Source organism: Aedes albopictus, chromosome 2 (genome assembly GCF_035046485.1).
Source record: "Aedes albopictus strain Foshan chromosome 2, AalbF5, whole genome shotgun sequence".
Taxonomy (NCBI): domain Eukaryota; kingdom Metazoa; phylum Arthropoda; class Insecta; order Diptera; family Culicidae; genus Aedes; species Aedes albopictus.
Genome location: NC_085137.1, coordinates 220,903,241 through 220,928,446, shown reverse-complemented (window position 1 = coordinate 220,928,446; position 25,206 = coordinate 220,903,241). Strand labels below are relative to the sequence as shown.

The 25,206-nt window shown below is 39.2% G+C and overlaps 1 protein-coding gene across 1 annotated transcript in view; it reads right to left on the bottom strand.

Moving 5' to 3' along the window:
- LOC134287929 (titin) overlaps positions 1–25,206 on the bottom strand; it is a 413,960-nt gene that overhangs the window by 309,996 nt on the left and 78,758 nt on the right. The gene's annotated exons all lie outside the window — the stretch shown is intronic.

The window sequence follows — 25,206 nt, the reverse complement described above, 5'->3', positions numbered from 1 at the left end:
GTCATTTTGTGAAAGATAACTACACGTTGAACTGGTGCCACATTTATATTGAAATATTATGATAATTGCAGTCTCTATGCTTAATGTTAATGCTAACTAGTGCTAGCCCTTGTTGCCTATGATATCGTAGTGTTTTTTCCTGAACAGAACTCTAATACATTCATAGAATCTGCTACTAGCATAGGAGGTGGATTAGGTAGTACGTTTGACTTAGTAGCACCTAGATCCTAACCTCACACGGCCTGGGTTCGTATGCGAAGCATCGGCAGGGTAATGAGAACTAATTTTTGAGTCTCTCTCACACCACACGAAAGGACTACAAAAAGTTTCTCAACAAACTCAAAAATTACGATGAGTAGCACGAATCCCATTGGCCGTGATGCCCTTTCCACAACGGTGGCTACACACAGCTGTACCGGCTGTAGAAAAACGGATTCCAACCAGACGATAGTGACGTGTAACAAGTGCTGCGCTCTGTGGCACTGCATCTGTGCCGGATTACCAGATGGCTTCGACGGTCCTTGGCGATGCAATAATTGCTCAACGTTCTGTGGCTCCGTCGCGGGTTCTGTTTCGTCAGTGAGGTCAACATCTAGTGCGCGACTAAGGCTTAAACAGTTACAAGAGCTAAAGGCATTGGAAGACAAGATTGAGCTCGAGAAAGCTGAGAGGGAACGCCGTTTTTTGATGGAAAAGCATAGCTTGGAAGCCGAAGCGGAAGCTGAGCAGACTGGAGGTGGCAGTATCAAAAGCGGTGTCAGTCGTAGTCACAATCGTCAACGTGATGTTAATGCTTGGGTTGAATCCACGAAAGATGTTAAACAAGGTTTGCAGCATTCAGACGGGTTTGAACGACCACCGGCAGGGGTGCACACGTCAACACCAGTTAGCGGTACTGGAGCTGTGCCCAAGGTGCATCCTCCGGACACAAGAGTAGATAGTCAACAGCAGCAACAGGTGGACCAATGTCAGCAGGAAAAGCTCAACGTTTTCAACACGCCTCTCGGATTGCCAAAGCACATGCTTCCCCCGAAGAAACCATCGGGCATACTGCACAATGGTTTATTTTCCTATTTTCACGCTCTTAATTAATAGCTCAAAGGATTGAGGAGATAGAGCAATGGTGTCTTCGGCAAAGTTGACGGGAATGACCAGCGCCATCTTTTGACAGTTAGAGTTTTCGGATCAATCCCCCTAAAAGTGAGATACAAAATTAATTTTTTTAAATTGTTGAGATAGAGGGTTGACGTCTTCGGCAAAGTTGTAGCATTTTTGATTCCAAACAACTTTCCTGAAGACGTCAATGTTGTTATTTTTACTCCAATGGAGATAGAGGCCTGTATTTGAAAGTTAACCCCAAAAATTCGTTTTTTAAGTAAAACATACATTTGTTGAATTTTTAGACACATACAATGTTCTGCAAAGTTGTATGAATCAATAAAATACGCAACTTTGTCGAAGACATCAAAGCTGTAAGAATTAGATGAGACGAGTTATAGATGAATTTATGACTTTTTTTATCCACTTTTAGGGATAAATATCTTTCTAAGGGGCAAAAAGGTGCAGCTGAGGATACCCTTATCAGAAAGTACATCTATAGAGCTTTCAAATAAGGGTTAGTTTGTCCGTCCACGACCGTCTACTGAGGAGATATGGCCATAATAAAAAATGTCCTTACTACGATTTAACTGCATTCAAATCTACGTTGACTGAAAAATTCATGGCTACTATGATCAAATAATATATAGCCTTCTCTAAGCGAATTTCCGCAACAGTCCTGAATGTTTCAAACACCAAAATTGTTCTAAAAACGTTTTCCACTGCCTTTTTATAAGATTTCTACTATTTAGTACAAATCTCATTCATTGAATAAAATATTAGGATTTATCGGGGTTTAATACGCTCTCACAGAGCCAACAGAGTTCTTCTGTAAAGCAATTTGAAATTTTATATGAAGAAAGTCAACACAATGAACTTTTATTAAGATAAGACGAAAGTTGGTTTAAATTATATTTCATCATAGTAGCCATGAATTTTTCTGTCAACGTAGATTTAAATGCAGTTAAATCGTAGTAAGGACATTTTTTTATTATGGCCATATCTCCTCAGTAGACGATCGTGGACGGACAAACTAACCCTTATTTGAAAGCTCTATAGATGTACTTTCTGATAAGGGTATCCTCAGCTGCACCTTTTTGCCCCTTAGAAAGATATTTATCCCCAAAAGTGGATAAAAAAAGTCATAAATTCATCTATAACTCGTCTCATCTAATTCTTACAGCTTTGATGTCTTCGGCAAAGTTGCGTATTTTATTGATTCATACAACTTTGCAGAACATTGTATGTGTCTAAAAATTCAACAAATGTATGTTTTACTTAAAAAACGAATTTTTGGGGTTAACTTTCAAATACAGGCCTCTATCTCCATTGGAGTAAAAATAACAACATTGACGTCTTCAGGAAAGTTGTTTGGAATCAAAAATGCTACAACTTTGCCGAAGACGTCAACCCTCTATCTCAACAATTTAAAAAAATTAATTTTGTATCTCACTTTTAGGGGGATTGATCCGAAAACTCTAACTGTCAAAAGATGGCGCTGGTCATTCCCGTCAACTTTGCCGAAGACACCATTGCTCTATCTCCTCAATCCTTTGAGCTATTAATTAAGAGCGTGAAAATGAGAAAATAAACCATTGTGTACTGGAGCCAACGCTTTCTGCGATTCCATCATCGGCGCACGCTGGGTTTGAAGCGCCTGCCAATCTAAACATTGGCCACCATGTTCCGCAGTCATCGACGCATGCTGCTTCAGGACTAGCATACCCGCCTGGAATTGCCGCTCACGTCCCTCTAACGGTGCCGACTGCATTCGATAAATTGTCTCACCCGACTGTGCATGGGCTATTGCCGCAACAAACGCAGAACAACGTCGTCATCCAATCATCCGCGCAGCTGTCATATCCGACTACGACAGTCCAATCGCAGTTTAGATACGTGCCCCAGCCAATTCCAGTACCGCCCCCCGTGCCAAATGTAACCATGTTCCCGAATTCACGTCCAATCAACCAATCAGAAACTGCGCCATGGAATCAGCAAACCAGCATGTACGGCTACATGCCCCATTCGGTATCGGTACCACTACCGCCTCCAATCGGCGGAATCATCAATGCTCAGCAGCTAGCAGCGAGGCAGGTAGTATCGAAGGAACTACCAAAGTTTGCTGGCGATCCTCTTGAATGGCCAATGTTTTTGAGTGCATTCGAGTCAACGACAGCGATTTGCGGCATTCAACCCGACGAAAATCTGGCCCGGCTTCAGAAAAGCCTGGTTGGAAAAGCCAGAGAGATGGTACAAAGTATTCTCACTCTACCATCTGCGATTCCAGAAATCATCGCCACTCTACGCGATGAGTGCGGCCGTCCGGAACAGTTGGTTCACTGTTTGTTATCAAAGGTCAGGAATGCACCTCTACCTAATGTTAACAAGCTCGAAACGATAGTCACGTTCGGACGAGAAGTTCGCAATCTCGTGACGTACATCGAAGCTGCGAATTTGCAAATGCATCTAGCTAATCCTATGCTGCTCTCGGAACTTGTTGCAAAGCTGCCACCGAGCATTCGTCTGGACTGGGGCTTGCACACACAGCGCATCCAGAGTGTTACAATAAAAGCATTCAGTGATTATGTGTCGTCCCTGAAGACAGCAGCGTGCCAAGTTAGTCTCCCGTCTGACACAAACCGTGCGGAAGATCCAAGAAGGGCAAAGAAGGAGAAGAGCGGGTTTATCAACGCCCACACGTCAGAACAAGAACCTTTGAAGCTCGCCAGTAAGGAGAAGGAAAAGTTTGTGGCCAAACCGTGTCTCGGTTGTAATCGGACTGATCACAAGGTGCGGTACTGCGACAGATTCTAGAACCTCTCCATTCCAGATCGGAGGTCTTTTGTCGAGAAAAACGGTATGTGCCAGCGCTGCCTAATTGCGCATGGCAAATGGCCGTGTCGTACGAAACAGCCTTGCGGGATCGACGGTTGCAATGACTTGCACCACAAGCTGTTGCACCCTGGCAAAATCACACAATCCAACAGCAGCATTCCTGCAACACCTGCATTAGTTACCACGCATAATCAGAAGCAAACTTCTACACTGTTCAAAGTCCTGCCGGTGAAACTCTTCGGAAATGGTAAATCGTTGAATGTTTTCGCGTTTCTAGATGACGGATCCAATAAAACTCTACTGGAAAACCGTATCGCCAACGAGTTGGGACTAGAAGGTATAAACCATTCTCTCGTGCTTCAATGGACCTCTAACGTTACTCGAAGAGAAGCAGCATCAAGAAGGGTAGAAGTGGAAATCTCTGGTATTGGAAGTTCTCGTAAATACCATTTGATGGATGTATGCACCGTTGAAGAACTTGGACTGCCCATACAGAGTTTGGACTATAAAGAGCTAGCCAAACAGTACCCGCATCTACAAGGATTACCAGTTAGTAGCTACCAAGAAGCGAAACCGCAAATACTCATCGGTCTAGCGGATGCCAGGTTAAAGCTAGCTCTGAAGTCTAGGGAGCGAAGGGATGGAGAACCTATTGCATCGAAGACTCGACTAGGATGGACTGTGTTCGGCGGCCGCCGGTCTTGCCCAGATGTGCAGGTCATGGTTCATGAAATCAGCGATTCGGATCAAAGCGTTCATGATGCCGTAAAAGAGTACTTCGATAGTGAAGATTTTGGAATCACCGGAGCATGTCCACCAGAATCTCCCGAAGACCAGCGCGCACACAGAATTCTTCGCGAAACAACTGTAAGAACGGAGACTGGCAGGTTCGAAACTGGTCTGCTATGGAGAAGCGACGATGTGGAACTGCCAAATAGCTTCCCAATGGCAGAACGCAGGATGAAGTGTCTGGAGCGTCGTTTGAGAAATGATCCAGGGTTGAAGAAAATTGTGGATGGTCAACTGCAGGAGTACTTGGAACGGGGATACGCGCATATTGCCACGGAAGACGAGTTACGGAACGCAGACCCAAAGCGCGTTTGGTATCTACCGTTAGGAATCGTTCGCAACCCACGCAAGCCTGATAAGGTGCGAGTTGTTTGGGACGCTGCTGCAAAAGTTGGGGACATTTCGCTGAATTCCGCGTTGCTCAAGGGACCAGACCTTCTGGTGTCCCTCCCTGCGGTCATTTGCAGATTCCGGCAGCGAGAATATGCCGTTGCTGGTGACGTCAAGCAAATGTTCCACCAGCTTCAAATAAGGAAGGAAGATCGCCAATCGCAGAGGTTCTTATATCGGGAAGATGCAGCGAGTCCACCAACTACTTATGTAATGGACGTCGCTACCTTTGGAGCCGCGTGCTCCCCATGCTCGGCACAATATGCGAAGAACGTGAACGCAAACGAATATCTGAATACGTTCCCAGAGGCCGCCCAAGCGATTATTGAGAATACGTATGTGGATGACTTTTTGGACAGTCGGGATACAGCGGAACAAGCTGCTCGGTTGGTGATCGATGTTCGCGAGGTCTTCAGCAAAGCATGCTTCGAAATCCGGAACTGGCAATCAAACTCTGTGGATGTCCTGAGATGGATCGGGGAAGGAAATCCCGAATCGGTGAAGAAGTTTTTAGTGGAAAAAAACTACAGCGTCAGAACGTGTTTTGGGAATAACGTGGATGCCCGAAGCAGATGTATTCATCTTTAGCCTTCAAGTTCGCGACGATCTCCAGCATTTGTTATATGGCGACATAATATTAACGAAGCGTGACGTACTCCGAGTGGTAATGAGTGTTTTTGATCCACTAGGATTCATTGCCACATACACCATCCACGGCAAACTCTTAATTCAGGATATCTGGCGGTCTGGAGTCGGCTGGGACGATAAAATCATCCCCAGAGACTTCGCCAACTGGCAGCGGTGGATCCAGCTGTCTTCCGAGTTGAATAAAGTTCGCATTACGAGATGCTACTTTCCTGGTTATGCCCCGACGAGTCTTGAATCAATTGAGCTAATAATGTTCACAGATGCAAGCGAGGTAGCTTATTGTTGCGTTGCATATTTTCGTATTAACGACCGAGGAGTTACAAGGTGTACGCTAGTATCTGCGAAATCAAAAGTTACTCCTTTGAAGCCGCATTCCATCCCTCGAAACGAGTTAAACGCCGCTGTTATGGGAGTACGAATGGCAAAAACCATAACCGAAAGTCACACTTTGCCTATTTCGAAACGAACTTTTCTAACCGATTCCAAATGCGTCATATCGTGGCTACGATCAGACCCGAGAAAGTATCGGCAATATGTATCATTCCGGGTTGCAGAAATCCTGGAATCAAGTCAACCTTCGGAGTGGAAGTGGATATCAACCCAGCTTAATGTAGCGGATAAAGGCACGAAATGGGGAAAGTGTGGACTGTAGAGAATGAGATGGATAGTGATGTTAAAAAAATAATGTTTAGGATGGCAACTATGAAAGGAACACAAAGTATGGATAGTTAGAACAATTAGCAGGCGGTGATTTTCAGCAGAGAAAATAATAGACAGTTTTGTGACAGAAATTGTAGGAGATAGACGGAGAAAATACAATTTGAAAAGATTCAAGAAAAGCGTTCTCTTTTTCAATCCGGACGCAAGCCCTCCCCCCAGAATAATTGATTCCGCCGTATTTCGTGATAATCCACTGGGTCACGACATGGCGCAGGAGCTCCCGCTTGAAGAAAAGGAGAATTTCAACCGTTTTAGGAGAAAATGGATTTCAAAGGCCGCCATGGAGTTACAAAAGTTACGAAAATCGATCAGGTGAAGCAAGAGTTGGAAATTAGGATTACCTGGTAGACCCACGGAAACAATTGCATCAGCATTGGCGGCTCTAAGATGATATGGGTGATGTTTGCAATGACCTGTTTTTCGAGAGCTGGATGCCTAAGTACTTTAAGAACCCAAGAACCATTTTGATTAGATAAGTACAAACATGAATTAACTGCTGGTAATTGTACGCATCACGGATTCCATTTCCTCGCTTTTCAGATAACCACACAGCTTTGTGGCTGCTCCAACCCGTCTCACAAATTGGACGCTGCTTTCGTCATTCCTTTGTGTATTGTTTGGAAGTTTCCTTCTTTGAGACATCATGTAAGTTCTTGAACCAAAATATTCATTCAGCCGAGCGATAGCGTTTCCATATGGCTCCAAAATCTCATCCGGCATCCAAAATTTTCGCGAACATTACGGCTTTGGAGAAAACGTTGTACACGTCCGGTACATCAATATTTTGAAGTATAATTTGCAATTTTCAATGCTGTGGTAGTAAAATGTGAATTTCAACATTGTTAATGTAGAGATGATTTTATTATAGTTTATGACTGTAAGTACTTATCATGCATGACGCTGTTTTAGCAGGTGGAGAAGGGTTTAAAATTTAAACGCAACGCAAATGCTATTGAACGAAGTGAAATTTGTAATCTAACATTAGGGCAACTTCTATTATGTTCTCATTCAATACATACATAGCCAGTTTTTATTCAACAGCTTTGAATAGCTGGCACTAGCGTACTCTGTGAGGTACCTAATCGATTGTGATTAAATGCTTTAACCGTCTGGCACCGCATTTTATCGATTTTTTATTCAGCTTTTGAGTGGATTGTAGTATTCTGGAAATATGTTCCCGACTTAACAACACTATTATTCCTGATTATGTTACGATGTTTTACAATTTTTTCACTAAAAAGCATATGAGCACTAACAAAAATAAAACAAAATTTATTACGGTTTTATTGCACAAATATGTCAAACCCAGTTTTTGATTTATTATAAGGCTAATTTGTACCTTTATTTTGGATTAAAAAATAAAAACAAAAAATATGTACTTGATTTTGGGTTATTTTTAAGTATGGGATTTAATGACGACGTCCTAATATTTTGCAAACTCATGAATAATAAATTGGACTAAAATATAAGTATTTATTATGCAGTTTCGAGTGGTTAAAGCTCAGGTTGCTGCGGTAGGGCTTTGACAGTGGTAGATTTTTTTTTTTCGGAAAATTTATAATATTAAACATTTTTAAAGAAATAAAGTTATGCTACTCTGAGTTGAGTAGTAAGAAAATTGAACGTTAGTTAAATCGCGCGAGTTTTTATGTTTTACTACCTGTCCCGGCAAACGTCGTACTGCCTGCCTACTGTGTTTTTTTACATGCAGCTTCAAAGGGACGTAGTCAGTCCACACTTCATGTAACGAATCGTTTCATTTAGATATCCATGGGCTTGATGGTTAGGCTTTGGATAAAGCCTGCAAAATAGCTAACATGTGAAATTTCATATACGCTGTATATAAATACAAAATAAACTTGATTGTGGCTATGATTTTCTTACTGTATGTGTGCCATCAGTAATCTCACGCTTCCATATTCATCCTATCCGAAAACAATCGAATACGGCATCGATTGATTTCGTTCTTTTTGTTTTCATGGGTGCTCACTTCTAACAAAAAATACAAAAATGAGAAACAAAACAAACAACGCTTTCAACAATCCTTTGATTTTCATAGGATGAAAATGGGAGCCACATGCTTAATAAGGGAACCAATACCCTATTTGTTGTGACTTGATGTATTTTTTTGCAATAGTGGCATTAGGGGCATAGTGATGCTGAGTAACGTTTCTAATTAAAAATTATGGCTTCATAAGTTTGTGAGTTTGTTTGTTTACATTTTGAAATTACTTGACCGCATTATTTAACTCGAGTAGGGTAATAAGTTAACTTTACTGCAGTATAGGATATATTGAACAAATGTGAATGGATTGGCAGAAGACAAATAACATTTTGGACTCAATGGCAAAACACACGAGTGCAACTCTGACAAATAATGCATTCAAAACCTCTATTTCTCTGAGAAATGCAGTGAAAACAACATAGCGTACATTTTGAACATAAAATTTATTGGTTTTCATGCTTTTTAGGACCAATACGTGTAAAATACTGGATTTGAGTGTACATATTCACGATTGATATAGGGCAAGCAGCATGTTGTTTAGCTAATTGTTCTAATATATTTGTGCAAGAAATATGAAACATAGAAACGAAACTATTCACGAATAGGAACTGTTAATGGCAAATGTAAATGTTCCTAGCTTCTTGTATTGAAATTTTAGCGACTTGTTAAAGTCGGTAATCAACTAGCGTCACATATTGAACAACAGATTAATGAAAAAAAAAACCTCTGAATTGGTTGATTAGTAAAATCCTGGTCTCAATGAGAGATTACTAAAAAGCTTAGTTAGTTGCACTAGGTATCTGTCTCGCAACTTGATCACAGTAACAGAATTAGAGATTAACCTCTGAGTTGGTTAGTAAGTCACATCTTGAACTCAACCTCTGTGTTGATGAGCTCAATTCTGGTTTCCATTCCTCATATGACTAATACGCGTAAAATACTGGATTCGAGTGCACATATTCGCGATTGATATAGTGCAAGAGTGGCGTAGCCAGAAATTGTCTCTGGGAGGGGTTTTCAACGGTCAATGATACCTTTTTTGATTTGCCACTTACATTTTGTAAACAGTTATTAGCAATTGTATTCGTAGTTTGAAAATAGCGGCGCAGCCGAAATTTTTTTGTCGCAAAGCGCTTTATACTGAAAATTTGTTCCAAAATTTTTGGCTCTGGGGGGGGTTTTAACCCTAAAACCCCCCCCGTGGCTACGCCAGTGGTGCAAGCAGCTTGTTGTTCAGCTTAGTATTTAAATATATTTGTGCAAAGAAATATCAAAAATTGAAACGAAACTATTCATGAATAGGAGCTGTTAATGTCAAATGCAGTTCCTAGCTTCTTGTATTGAAATGTCATCGACTTGTTAAAGTCGGTGAGTATCTCGCGTCATAGATTGAACAACGGATTTATAACAGAAAACCTCTGAGTTGGTTGTTTAATAGAATCCTGGTCTCAATAAAAAGTGCATTGAAAATCTCTGTGTTAGTTGCACTAGGCATCTTGCTCACAACTTGTACCCAATAACGGAATCATAGAATAACCTCTGAGTTGGTTAGTAAGTCACATATTGAACTCAACCTCTGTGTTGGTTGATAAGTTCAATTCTGGCTTCTATGAAATGCGAAAACCTCTGAGTTGGTTTACAAGTCGCATCTTGGACTCAATAACGGATTCCTAGAATAACCTCTGAGTTGGTTGATTAGTAGAATCCTGGCCTCAATAAAGGATGCATTGAAAACCTCTGAGTTGGTTAGTAAGTTGCATCTTGGACTCAATAATGGATTCATAAAATGACCTCTGAGTTGGTTCATTAGTAGAATCCTGGCCTCAATAAAGGATGCATTAAAAACCTCTGAGTTGGTTTACAAATCGCATCTTGGACTCAATAACGGAAGAACCTCTGAGTTGGTTTATTAATAGAATCCTGGCCTCAATGAAGAATGCATTGGAACCTCTGAGTTGGTTGGTAAGTCGTATCTTGGACTCAATATGCCTACAGGTTGGCGGCTGGCTAATTAAAACAGCGAACTGGTAAACGCCGGATGAACAGGAACGGTGGCCAGAAAGGACAACAGATTGAACAGCGACAAAACCGAGCTTGATCTTCAGGAGAAAACAGCAGCCATTATTCAAGTACACAAAGAAGAATAAGACGATCATCGAAGCTACAAACATTCGTACGTTGAATTCGGAAGCATACAATCAAAGCAGAAACTAACAAAACTTGCTTCAAAAAGGCTGCAACAAGTGGTTATTGCCATAAGTATATGAATACCTTTTGTATGAACATCATTTAAGATTTCATTTTTATTTATTTTGCGTTCAAAATTGTTTTTTTAGCGTGATATTTTTTTCTTTCAGTGCAGAAACCGATTACCGGAGGTGTCGTAATAAACTCACCATGGAAAAAGGTTCTAAGAGGTTTCTCTAAAAATCAAACAAGCATTATAAGTGAAAGATATCATTGGACGCTGCTGGAATTCAGAACATAAAGAAATGAAGAAATTAATTTTTTTTTTACTTGTACTTATACTAAAAACCTGTTGTAATAATTTGGCTAAGAGTAGACAAGAGAGGCAATGTAGAGAATGAGATGGATAGTGATGTTAAAAAAATAATGTTTAGGATGGCAACTATGAAAGGAACACAAAGTATGGATAGTTAGAACAATTAGCAGGCGGTGATTTTCAGCAGAGAAAATAATAGACAGTTTTGTGACAGAAATTGTAGGAGATAGACGGAGAAAATACAATTTGAAAAGATTCAAGAAAAGCGTTCTCTTTTTCAATCCGGACGCAAGCCCTCCCCCCAGAATAATTGATTCCGCCGTATTTCGTGATAATCCACTGGGTCACGACATGGACCATCACTTGATCCTTGCAGCGAATGGTTCACTGGTCCTGAGTTCCTATTCCATTCAGCAACTTGTTGGTCAACGGAAACCCCGGATGCAAGCGAGACTGAAGAAGAACTGAGGGCAGTATTCTGCTACCACGTGATTGCGGACAGTCCAGTAGTGAAGTTTGAGAACTTTTCTACTTTCCGAGGTCTACTGCGAAGAATAGCGATGCTGTATCATTTTGTCCATCGATGTCAACGCCGTGAACGCATTTCGGCACCTGCTAGAATGCTGACTCAGGAGGATTACGTGGCTGCAGAAATCGCCTTGTGGCGAATGGTACAGATGGAATGCCTTTCCGACGAAGTTGTCACTCTTCGAACAAATAGTCAGCGTTCACCTAATAATCAAAATAAGCTTGAGAAATCCAGCCCGATATTCAAGCTTTCACCGTTTTTGGATGACAAAGAAGTCCTTAGGATGGATAGTCGAATTGATCCTGAGGCGGCCTACTTTGCCTATGACTTTCGTAGACCGATCATCGTTCCAAAGGAACATCACGTCACCAATCTGCTAATAAGCCATTTCCACCAACGTTACGGACATGCCAATACAGAAACCGTTCTTAACGAACTACGATTGAAGTACCACATCCCCAAGATGCGATCAGCTGTTAAAAGGGCAATCGGCCAATGTCAATGGTGCCGCGTTTATCGTGCTAAACCAGCGGCCCCCAAGATGTCACCTCTACCTTCGCCAAGGGTAAGTCCTTACGTTCGTCCTTTTACGTTTGTGGGCCTTGATTATTTTGGACCTATGATTGTGAAGAGAGGCCGCACCAACATCAAACGGTGGGTCGCACTCCTCACATGTTTGACTGTAAGAGCTGTGCATTTGGAAGTGGTGCACACTTTGACTACGGAGTCATGCAAAATGGCTATTCGGCGCTTCGTGGCGAGGCGTGGTGCACCACAAAGGATATACAGCGACAACGGTACCAACTTTCGAGGAGCTGCCAAGGAGTTGTCGGAAGAGATGAACGCTATCAACCGTGAGATTGCTGGAACATTTACAAATGTCGACACGGAATGGATTTTCAACCCACCGTCAGCCCCCCACATGGGCGGAGTGTGGGAACGGAAAGTTCGGTCAGTGAAGGAAGGATTCAAGGTACTTTCGCATAGAAAGCGGCTGGACGACGAGAGCTTCGTAACGTTATTAGCAGAGGTGGAAATGATGGTTAATTCGCATCCTTTAACCTTCGTACCGTTAGAGTCACCTGAACAACCGGTCCTCACGCCAAATCATTTTTTAATGATGAGTTCCAGTGGAGTGAATGCTGAACCGAGGATCCCAGTTGAAGAATCTACTGCGTTAAGAACGAATTGGAAATTGATGCTGCACTTAACAGACCAGTTCTGGAAGCAGTGGATTAAGTCGTATCTGCCCACGATCGCCAGGAGGACCAAATGGTTTTCGAATGTACGACCGTTAGAGGAAGGAGATCTTGTGATCATCGTGGATGAGTCGGTACGAAATGGATGGCAACGCGGTCGTATCGTACGAGCATATTCGTCGCCGGATGGACAGGTCCGCAAGGTAGATGTGCAAACTGCCTGCGGTGTAGTAAGGCGTCCAGCTATAAAGGTTGCTTTGCTTGACTTATTAGAGGACGGTAAGACCACCTAGCCAGGTGGCATTACGGGTCGGGGTGTGACGGTTATTGGGACCGCGACGGTACGTCGCCGCCGCACTCTGCATTGGGACTTTATTGCGATGACGTTTAGGTAGCAGATAAGGAGAAAAGAAGAATGGAAATACTGATTGTCATTTTGTGAAAGATAACTACACGTTGAACTGGTGCCACATTTATATTGAAATATTATGATAATTGCAGTCTCTATGCTTAATGTTAATGCTAACTAGTGCTAGCCCTTGTTGCCTATGATATCGTAGTGTTTTTTCCTGAACAGAACTCTAATACATTCATAGAATCTGCTACTAGCATAGGAGGTGGATTAGGTAGTACGTTTGACTTAGTAGCACCTAGATCCTAACCTCACACGGCCTGGGTTCGTATGCGAAGCATCGGCAGGGTAATGAGAACTAATTTTTGAGTCTCTCTCACACCACACGAAAGGACTACAAAAAGTTTCTCAACACTAGGTGTTGTGGATTGGTATCTAAGCCGAAAAGAGAGATGAGTTTGTGAAATAGGAGTGTTCACGGTGCGGCTATGGAGTCAGTTTGGCTTTCTATTCCGCAGAACCATTACCTGTTCTGTGGCTTAGTTGGTTAAAGCGCCGGTCTAGCGAATACGGAGTCGTGGGTTCGAATCCCACCAGAACGCGATTTTTTTCACAAATTTCATCTCTCAATTTGCCAATTAGCAACATTTCGTGCCTTCTAATTACAAGTTTTTCCAGTTCGTTAGGGTGGTTCACTTATTTTGAATTAGGGTGGTCCTTTTTGTAGAAAAAAAAATATTAAAAGCATATAAAGCAATAGCATTTAAAAAGTCTTATATTATCGTAAGCCATTATCAATATAATATTCCATTAGGGTAGCTTATTTATTTTCCAGTAGTGGTTCTTTGAGTTGGAAATCAATATTTTTTCGTATAGCTTATAACCATTTCTCACAAAACTTTCCAAAATGCCTATCTAACATCACTTCTATCGTGCTGTTTCATTAATTACGGCATCAATATAGTATTTTCAACCGATTTCTATCCACAAACTGAAAGATTGTGGTACTGACTACCAAAGAGATTTATTTACTAGAGAGGCTCTTATCGTAAGAAAGGTTCTTTTGAAAAGTTTTGCGAAACTACCATTGAGAATACCAGAGAAGAGAAGGTCCTCTCCCGAGTCAAAAATTGATTAAAATTGCATGCTATTGGTCGCGACACCTAGCGGTTGAAACCAAACTTGTTACACGGAAAATTTCAACCGTGTAGACACGATAGAGCAAAGTATTTTGGAGGCAGGTATACCAACTCAAAAATTGATTCGCACAAAAGATTGTGTTCAATTAGAATGTATTTCGGGGACACAGTCAACGTTGCTTATTCATTAAAATCGTAAAAAGGGTACGCGATACAAAAATGCGGGGAATATGCGTATGGTAATTAAGAATAATGGGTAAACACCATTATTATGCGTTATAACAGCTTCCAATTGCAAAAACATCGTTGGTACGTCTGCCATATTATTGCCATAGTGGTCAAAACAACAATTGATATGATCTCAATGAAACAAATTATCAAAAAATAAAAGAATCAATCATCGATATGACGTCATTTATTCATTAATTTTGGTTATACCTGAAAGTATTCAACATACTTTGAGCCATGCAGTTGATTTGACGTTTAGACACGATGGAAACGAAATGAGCAGAAGCAAAATAAATCGGGCCGATTTTCGACGTCAAAATTTATCACTTTTTGTGTGGTCGATTTGTTCTAAGATGCCCTTCTCTTCTCTGAGAATACGAGACTTCTTTAAGGAGAAACAGACCGGTGCCCTCGTCTAATTATAATATTAAAGCTTCTTATTTCTGTTTGCACCGTCATTGCAAGTTCAGATGAAACATTTCAGAATTATCGACTGTAACCAACAAACAATTTTGATCGATAACACGTTAATTCAGCTGTTTTTATGAGGAAGAAGAGTTTAGTAAGCCAAAATCGTTTGTCGGGCTCCTAAGTTAGGGAACTATTTCAGTAATGCGGTATTTGGAGATAATGGTTGTGGTAAAAGGCACGTAACGAAAGGGAGGGAACAGTATTGTGGTATTTCAGACTATAGTTTAATTTAAAAACACTTCACTAATATTTCACTATTGCATTTTGCATTTAACATTTTTATTAATTGCGCGATTCCTCGTTGCCACCGGCTACTCAATGACATTCATTTTTTGATAATTAAGTTTACTTTAATATGAAAACGGCTACTTAAGTGACCGGTGGAATCCAAGTAGCCGGTAAATCCACAATACTACAGCATGCGGAAGGCAACGTACTGTTGTTTTGTTCCCAAGTAACGTGTTTGGGTTTCTCGGAAATGAAGCAGCCTAATCATTTTAGAAAAGATAAACAAACAACTTTTGTTGCACTTCATCGTCACCGATTGTCATAATTTTGTAAAAATTGGTTTTTGCCTTATTTTTGTCCGTATTTTAATCACGGCACCTTTGTTAACAATTCAAAAGAAAACCACTATAAAAATATTTTAACAAATTGTTGCAAATAAAGAATAGTGATTTCAAACAATACAAGAACTAAGACTTATTTTGGAAATATTTTTTTTCTTCATTTCCATCTCGAAGAATCACCCTAATGGAACATAAATAAACCACTCTAATGAAATATTGAAATTATAATGGCTTACGAAAATATAAGAGATATTTTAATTCTATTATCTTATTTTTTATTTTTCTACAAAAAGGACCACCCTAATTCAAAATAAGTGAACCACCCTAACGAAAAATATCATATAGTATGCTAGCAGTTTCCAACGATGATATAAGACAGGTTTCAGTACTATTGCCATGAATGTCTCAGCAATTAAATTCAAATCGTCCATTTCAAATTCATTTCACTACCCAACTCAAAAATTCTCAAAAAGTCCTAAAAAGTCAATTTTTTTCAAAAAAAATTTTTTCGAGATAACACCAGATCTCGACGTTTCATGCACTTTTAAGACATTTGGCATCAAAAAAAAAAAATTCGATTTTGAAATTTTCATGTATCCCTACCTTGGGTCTTTTTTCGTGTTTCAAAACAGCCAAACTTTGACCGCTTTGGGCCACCCCTTAACGAAGTCCGATTGAGCTAAAATTTTGCATGGTGACTTTTTTGAGAAGACGAAACTTTTGAGCGCTACCCGTTTTCGAAATTCGATGGTAAAATTTTTCCCATACATTTCATTGGCACCCTACCTAACATGCATCAAGCGGGCCTTCCCAAACAACACAATGCAATTTCGCGGGCCATCATCATCGGCAACACAAACCGATTTCCAAGCAGGATTCGACCATGCCCAGGTCGTGTTGCCAATCGTTACTAACACTCTCGCAAAAGATGAGCAGTAGACCTAGCTTGCCACTTGTGGATCCCCTGACTTAAACTCATCCTTCTTGATGACCAGGCTATCTTCCTTCTCGCGCTCGGCACCTGCCCGGTAGAGTAGCGTCTTATCACTGATACTGCACCATCGTCACTATCACTCCAGGCCGTTCAGCTTGAGCTTGATTGACCGCCCATGGATGCTACTCCAGTATCGCTAGACCAGCTACTCTGACACAAGGAACCATTGAGATATCTACCGGGGATTTAACAGACATCATCAGTGTGTGTGTTGGTGATCTTCTATTTTAGGCGACAATGGCGCCTGCCACGTCAGGTTGCAGGTCATTGTGGGGATTGAAGTAATGAAGTAATGATTTCAATCGTTCAATCAGACCGAATATACCTCTGCGCCTACCCAAACTCATGCGGATGTCGGAACGTTGGCGGAATATGGTTGGCAATGGGTTCACACATTGGTGCGTGGATGCCAGGTGATAAATAAGTGTATTTGTTACTCTGAAGATAATGCGGCTCAGTTCGCTTGGTTTCATAACTCATAGGCGTTATATGATAGATTGACACTATGCTAGGAAAGTTGGAAGGAAGCGAAACGGCTTTTTCAACCCGTTTCTGTTGTAGCAATGGGGCTATGAGCATATGAATATACATGAGTTGTATATGTAGAGAGGAAAAAGAAGTATATAGAAAGATAAAAAGCAGGAGGAAAGGGACGGGCCAGGGATTGAACCCAGGACCTTCTGCATAGAAATCAGAAGCGGTAACCACTAGAACACCAAATGCGTCTACACTATCACTCCAGGCCGTTCAATACCAAAAGGACAATGACAGGCACAAATCAATTGAGCCCATAAGAGTATAACATACACCTTAAATCCATCATCTTGTGGCAAGAACTCAAAAGTAATCAACAAGAAAATTAATTATAGGAGAGCATCTGTGTACCATTTCCTATTCGGTAGCATTTAAGTACCTCGTTGATATAACTCCTGTGATGCTCGTTCAATCACAACCGGAAACCAAGAAACATGATCCCAGATTCATCATGCAATCGCTGCTGCGCCGACTGGTTTATCCGACTCCGAGGTTAGTGACAAATACAATACCGACCAACGGTGTCACAGAATCGGTTCGATCCGGCTCGGAGCTATTGGTTGGCTCGAAACCACGCAGTGATGCAGAATATTTTAATTAAATCATGCCGATGGCCGAGGCTTTTGTTGGTCGCAACTGTGGTGATTAATTAATGCCCCCTTGTCATGATCATAATGCTGTGTGGTTCGATAAGCCCTTTTACCGATGCGTACCGGCGGCGGCGATAGATTGCAATCTTGCTCTATGGAACCTGGCACGCAACAAAACCAATGATACGGTCTCTCGATAACGATTGACTATTTGTCCATCCGGCGCAATTTGGTTGGTGCTCTGAGATGAGTGCTGTTGTTGAGGCTGAAGAGGCGTGTCGTCGTGGGCTTTCGAACGAACGAGGTGAGACGTATGGTTTACATTGAAATTTGTGATCTTTAGAAATAAGTGGAATTGCGGCAATTAGGATATTAGATGGCTAGGTGAGATTTGATACAACAACGTCACGCATGCATAGACAAGATTATATTTTCCCATGAAATTGATGCAAATCAAGTATGAATTGAGGATGAATGATAGATATGGAGCTCGGATATGTATCGAATGCTTCTTCTTCATTGATTAAGATTTTCTTATAGAACATCTGTTTTAGTTCAAATCACCCTGCTCTTATTGTGATCACTACTTGAAACAATGATGTTCAGCATTTATTGTTTTGTTTCTTATATGTGTCGGAAAAGGAAGACATGTTAGTTCGACAACCGTTTCTATGCTACGTACAGTCACAACCACAATGGTCCGAACCCTCGTTTTAGCAGGAAAAAATCCATATCTCTGTTATCGTTAATTTTAGGCGTTTGGAGTCTTCAGAGAAGTTGTTTGTATTTGTTTGCTGCATCTTTTCCGAAAAAAAATGATAAGGATGGTCCTCGTCTTAACTCAAATGTAGAATTTAAATATTAAGTAATATGAAGTAAAATGGAGTTCTTAGGCAAAGTTGTAGGCAATGCTATTTCGAGTAACTTTGCCGAAGACACCTTTAATCTAGCTCTTAATTTGAACACAGTAGGTCAACTTTAAATCTCGACTTAGGGTGATCCCCTCAAAAGACTATTAGTGGCTACGCAGTCTTTATTCTTAAAACGGGTTTATTGTTTACCCAACGTTTCGGCACTTAGGGATGGTGCCTTCATCAAGGGAAAAATAATGTTCTCGTTTAGTCTCGTTTAGTCTGTAGTGTTACGGCTAAATTTAACTTTCCTGATTTTAGTTTTTTGATACATGACTGAGTAACATTTGGTGAACCTACGTGGACTTTAAAAAATCCACGTAGGTTCACCAAGTGTTACTCAGTCATGTACCAAAAAACTAAAATCAGGACAGTTAAAGTTAGCCGTAACACTAGAGACAAAACGAGAACATTATTTTTCCCCTGATGAAGGCACCATCCCTAAGTGCCGAAACGTTGGGTAAACAATAAATCCGTTTTAAGAATAAAGACTGCGTAGCCACTAAAAGTCTCCAGTTAAAGTAACAGTCGTCAGAGCCGTAGCGTGGTCCCATGACGCCCCTGGCAAGCATCCAGATTGGCGCCCCACGACAACTGGGCATTGTTAATTAGCAAAACTTTGTAGTAATTCGGTGGTTCGAAGACACAAATTCACGCTCATTTTTTTTATTGTGTTTTTCTTTGGGAATTTCAAAGTTGCCCAGAAATTTTCTATAATTTATTTCTCTTATACGAGTAGAAGTACGAACACATTTTGCATTTCAAGAATCTCACTAAGATCAGATCAATAATTGGAAATGACATTTCAGATTCCTAACAAAAATTATGCATGAGTTTCTTCAAGAAATTTTACAGTATTTTTCTTTTCTGAAACTTTTGTTCAACTGAAGTTTGTTTTCAATTGGTTCTACTAAAATAATATCCAGGAGATCTGTAGGATAATTTTCAGTAATCATAAATGAACCATGGATATGAATTCCAGGAAGAATTCCTGAACAAATCTCCATTTGAGCTTTTGTTGAAATCTCTGGAAGAATTTCTGCTAGAATTACATAATGAAAATATGCAGGGGGGATCACTAAAGAAATTCCTGCAGGAATATACGGTGCACATGGAAATCCGGTAGACATATCTATCAACAAGAATTTCCAATGGAATTCATGGAGTAATTCTTGGATTTGTTCGTGAAGAAACGCCTGAAGGAAAGCCTGTAGGAACTTGTGGTGATACACTGGAAGAATTTCTGAAAGAGTACTTGGAAGAATTTTTGACGGAATCCCTGTTGAAGTTTCTTAAAGAATCCATGGGTGGCTTTCAAAAGTATCATTTGGAGAAATTTTGCATAAAATCAATGGCAGCTTTTCCAAAAAAATACTTATAAATGAATTCCAAATTTATGGTTTTCTGGAGGAATTTGCGAGAAAATTGATGAAGGGTTTTCTAGGGGAATTCTAGCAGAAATTCATGGAGTAATCTCTAGTGAACATGAAACAATTTCAGAAAGAATTAATGAAAGATTTTGTAAGCGCTATGTAAGAATCTATACAAGACTTCTTAAAGGAAACTCCAGTTAATTTACTAAAAAAAAAAAATAGACGAGTTTCTGAAAAATATCTGTAATAATTTCTGAAGCAACTTTCAGAGGTATTTCTGAAGGAATCCCTGGAGGGATTTCCAAAAAAATCGCTGCAGGATTTTTATAGGAATCTATGGAGGAACTACTAAGGAAATCTACAGTTTCAAAGTAAACCTTAAAGATATTGTTGCAGGAATCTCTATAAGAATTTTTGAAGGAAACTCTGAAAATTTAAAAAAATAATCATTCAAGATTTTCCAGGAAAAACCCCATGAAAAATGTGGATTAGTAGTATTAAGAAATAGAAATATGATGATTTTATGAAGGAATCTGTGAAGGAATGTCTTGAGGCATCCTTGAAGAAAATTTACAAATCTATCACTGAACAATTTTGGGTATATCTGCTGAAATTCCTTGAGGAAAATTTGGAAGATTATCTAGTAAAATCCTTAGAAAAATATCTGGAATAATTCATTGACTAATTTCTGAATTAATTCCTAGATATCCTAGATCTTGAATTTCTAATGGAATCAAAGAAATATTTAAATGAATGTTTAGATAACTCTTAGAAGTAGCCTCAAAACATTCTCTTGTGAACATATTTAGGATTTTTTAAAAAGGACTTTTAGAAAGAACTTTCACCAGAACTTTGAAAGCATAGCATAGTAGATAAATAGAATAGTAGATAAATTCCCTAGAGTTATCATGGTAAATGTTCAAAATAAACTAGAGAATTGTGATTTTTTTGAGAATGTGGAAAACTAAAAAAAAACAAATAATCAATCTTAGATACTAAAAATGGTGAAATCTTGATAACATTCAAGAAAACAATAGCATCATCCCTATCCAATTAGCTAGACCCACCACAATTGGACACAAGCAGTAGCATTCAAGCCCAAAATATTATTGAAGTTCATAGTGCCATATGACCCTGTTATGTTAACGCCAACTTTCCCATTCTGGCAATGTAGTCGATGAATGTTTAGAATCGTGGTCACCTTTTTGATTTTTTTTTTGCGTTCAGCAACATCAGAAATTTATTAAAATTGTTCAGTTTCCATTAAACAAATTGAAGGAGAACAGACAAACCGTATTTGAACCTCTCGTTTACTTGACAGTTGATTGTTGTATGGAAAGTCATGACATACTACACTAAAAATGTTTCGGTAAACGATGAAGATTAGAAAACTAATATTTATTAGGCGGTATTAGCGTTAGTATTAGGAACTGTCCCGCCCCTAGCATCATCCTGTTTTCTTCTAGCCTTAGGCCGTTTCGGCGCCCCTCTGAGTCTGTCGCCCTTGGCGGGGGCCAACCTGGCCAACCGCACGCTACGGCTCTGACAGTCGTTCCCTTAAAAACTTTGTTCTGAACATTACATGTTGGTCTTATCATTCAAATGTTATGGACAATACTGACTTAAAACCAGTCTTGTTAGCGATCACAGTCTTTGACACCTTTTCGTCGATATTCGGCTGCCTTTGTCTTCAACATTCGCAACACAAGCGATCAAACTACTGTACGGAACAAAAATGTCGAATGAATGCGCTTGACCACGATTGCGTCTTCGGGAGATGGTTCGGGTTTTGTTATTCCTGTCTTTCCCATACAGAGAGCTGTTTTGGATAAATATATGTGTCATAATCGATTTATCACACACGAATAAACTAACATTATACCAATCTTAATCAAAATTGGCTGAAATCTTGCAAAAAGCTGAAATTAGACAAATGCCATCGTGTCGGATGACGTTGATTTGATCCACGTTTTTGTTTATTGATTTTCGTTCTGCCGCTCGTGTTGCGTGTAAGAGGTAGCGGTCGCGCTCGAATGAAACAAAGCAAGCTGACACCCGACCGAGGCAACGAAACGAAGGTAGTGAAAAGTGTCGAATGTTTACAAGCCTGAAACGATGTCTTGAAATGCTTATATCTCATGGAGTTGGTACGATAAAGAAGTTCTTTAAGCGGCATTTGGAAGGTCACATATAAAGCTAAAATTAGAGCGAAAATTACCAGAACGTGATTATTTAAATGTACATGTAACTACATGTAACTCAAACAATTTTAAAGATTGAGTTAAACTGTCTTCGGGAAAAATGTAGATTTTTACCATACCAACAAGTTTTTTTTTTGTAAAACGTGAAATAAAAGCTTGAAATTATGTAATAATATTACTTTTCTTCGGAAACTCTTTCACTTTCAGAAAGCTTATAATTTTCTTTGGATTTTTTTCCCGAAGTTTTCTAGAGATTATTCCCAGAATTGATTAAAAAATTCCATTATATAGCCTCTCATGAATTTCTTCCGAAATTGCTCTATGGACAACTTTTTTTTTTTTTTGAAAATCCAGATTTTTTTTAGGATTTTTCCTAAAAACTCCTCACCAAATTTTCCAAGAATTCCACCAACATTTTCTCGTGAACAAGGAAATTCTGCACAAATTCCTCCTGGGATTCCTTCAGGGATTTTTTTCAGAAATCCCGCTACGAATTCCATGGTTTATTTTTTTAGAAATACAGGGGATAGACCAAATGATCGGGACAGGCAAAATTTTCACATTTCAAAAAATGTTCAACTAGCTGTGACTTTTCGAAAAGGGCATCAAATATTCTCAAATTTTTACTATGAGTTCATCAACTAGTTGTGTATCAGTGGTCCAAATTTGAGAAAGATTGGGCCATTTTCCACGAAGTTATAAAAGTTCTTGAAAAAGGTAAAATTATCCGAATGCCAACTTTGAGCTATTATATCTCCGGATTTAATGAACCGATTGCAATGAAATTTTGACCATTCATGACTTATATAATGAACTCTGGAAAACATTTGACTTAACTTGAATTTTTTAACAAGAAAAAAAGTTATAGCGATTTAATTTTTTTCACAATTTTTTAGAAAATTGGTATATTTTTAATATGTATTCCATTACTTTTTCAACTGCCAACAAGGCTGTTAATTTCCATCAAAACACATTTACATATAAGTCAATTAGAGGGAAATAAAATGAACTATAATTTGCATCTTGAATTTTGAAACGATGTTAAAGTTTTGGATAATTTTATGTTTTATTAGAAAAATAATCTAATCATCATAATTTTCTTCCGTGTATAGAATTTTAAGTTTAGTCAACGGTTTTTCATAGCTCATTATATAATCATATATAAAAATGAGTTTGAAGTCCCTTTGAGGCAACAAAAGTCACGAACGGCTGAACTGATCAGCATGACTCTTGCACGGTTCGATTCGTATTCGTGGTGGCTGGGTTTATATGTAATAAAAAGTTACGAAAATCAACTAAAAAGTAGAAAAACTGTGAAAGTAATGATTTTTCATGAATCGAGAAGAAATTCAACAGGATCGAAATGAAACCAATCTAGAGTGCTGTGCTAAAATGATCTCCACAGTTGTCAAACCACTGCAACCTGGCAAGACAAAGTTTGCCGGGACAGCTAGTAAGTCATAAATGGTCAAAATTTCATTGCATTCGGTTCATTAAATCCGGAGATATAATAGCTCAAAGTTGGCTATCGGATAATTTTCCCTTTTCCAAGAATCTTTTTAACTTCGTGGAAAATGGCCCGATTTTCCAAATTTGGACCACTGATACACAACTAGTTGATGAAATTACAGTAAAAATTTGAGAATATTTGGTGCCCTTTTCGAAAAGTTGCAGCTAGTTGAACATTTTTTTGAAAAGTGAAAATTTTGCCTGTCCCGATCATTTTGTCTATCCCCTGTATATCTAACCTTTTTGTTTAATCCTGCAGAGGTTTTACCAAGAATTTCTTTCGAATTCCTTCAGAGACTCCTACAAGGATTTATTTTAAAATTTGATAGGAATCCTTCAGATATTCTTCCAGAATTTCTTCTGAAGTTTTTTTTTTTCAAAAATGACAGAAATATTTTAATAACAATACTCGCAATATTCGTTGAAGGAATTCTTTAAAAAAATCTTAATGCTCTGCAGATTCCCAGAAGTAGTTATTGAATATTTTCTGGCGAGTTTCCTGGCCGATTCGAAAAAAAATGAAGTTATCTCTTGTAGAATTTCGAGATGAATAACTGTAGAAACTTCCTAAGATACCTCCTTAATTCCTAGAAAAAAAAAAATCATGGGAAACTTGTGGAAGAACTCTGGAAGTAGTTCCAAGGAAAATGCTTGAGAAATTATTGAAAAGGTTGTCAAAGAAATCTTGAAAAAGTCCGTAGATGAATTTCTGTAGATATCACTTAAAAAATGCCTCAATAATTTGCAAACATGGTACATACCTGCGGAATTCCAAAAGAAATTCCTCAATCTATTTCTGAGGATTTATTGATCTCGTGGGGATATCTCGGGAGAGGTTTTAAATAATAATTTCTAATACCATTTCAGAAAAGATTAGTACACACAAATCTTCACCTGGAGACATTTATGTTGGAAATCCTGCTGAAACAAGATAAAAACACTGGAGGAATTCTTCAGAGAGTTCCTGAAGTAATTTCCAAAAAAATATATATATTTTAAAAATATTCAAAGAAAAATTTCTTGAAAAATTCCTTGAAAATGCAAAAGAATACATTTTAAACTAATTTTTGCAGAAGTTGTTGAGAAAATCTTTGTAATCATTAGAAAAAAAAAATCAATCATTCATCATAAAAATAATGCACCATTTGAATTATTTTAAATGCTGTCTTAATAACTAAAATCATCTTTTGATACAAGTTATTTTTACGCGCTTTCCATTTGTGCGCCTTTTTTATGCCCTGCAATTTAATACCAATCAAAATAAAATCTACTATGCCGACTACATTAACAGGTACGCGCAGGATTGTCGCCTAAGAAAACAGACCTATTATAAAATTTTCCATCAGCTTTTTTTTTTTAATATATCTTGAAAAAATGTCGCCACATGGCCGGGTGATGTAATGACTGCTGCGAGAGCACGTGACATTTGCACTGCGATTGAATTTCGTCAATCATTGAAGGGTTTGGAAAATAGTCGTCATAAATGTGCTTTTCTCGCAACGCAAAATAATGCGCATAAGAAATTGTAATAATGACGGTTACTATGGCTGCGGCGGCCATGGAGACGTTTATAGCAGTGGGGTGACGCGGCTGTCAAACTCGGTACATCGCCGCTCCAC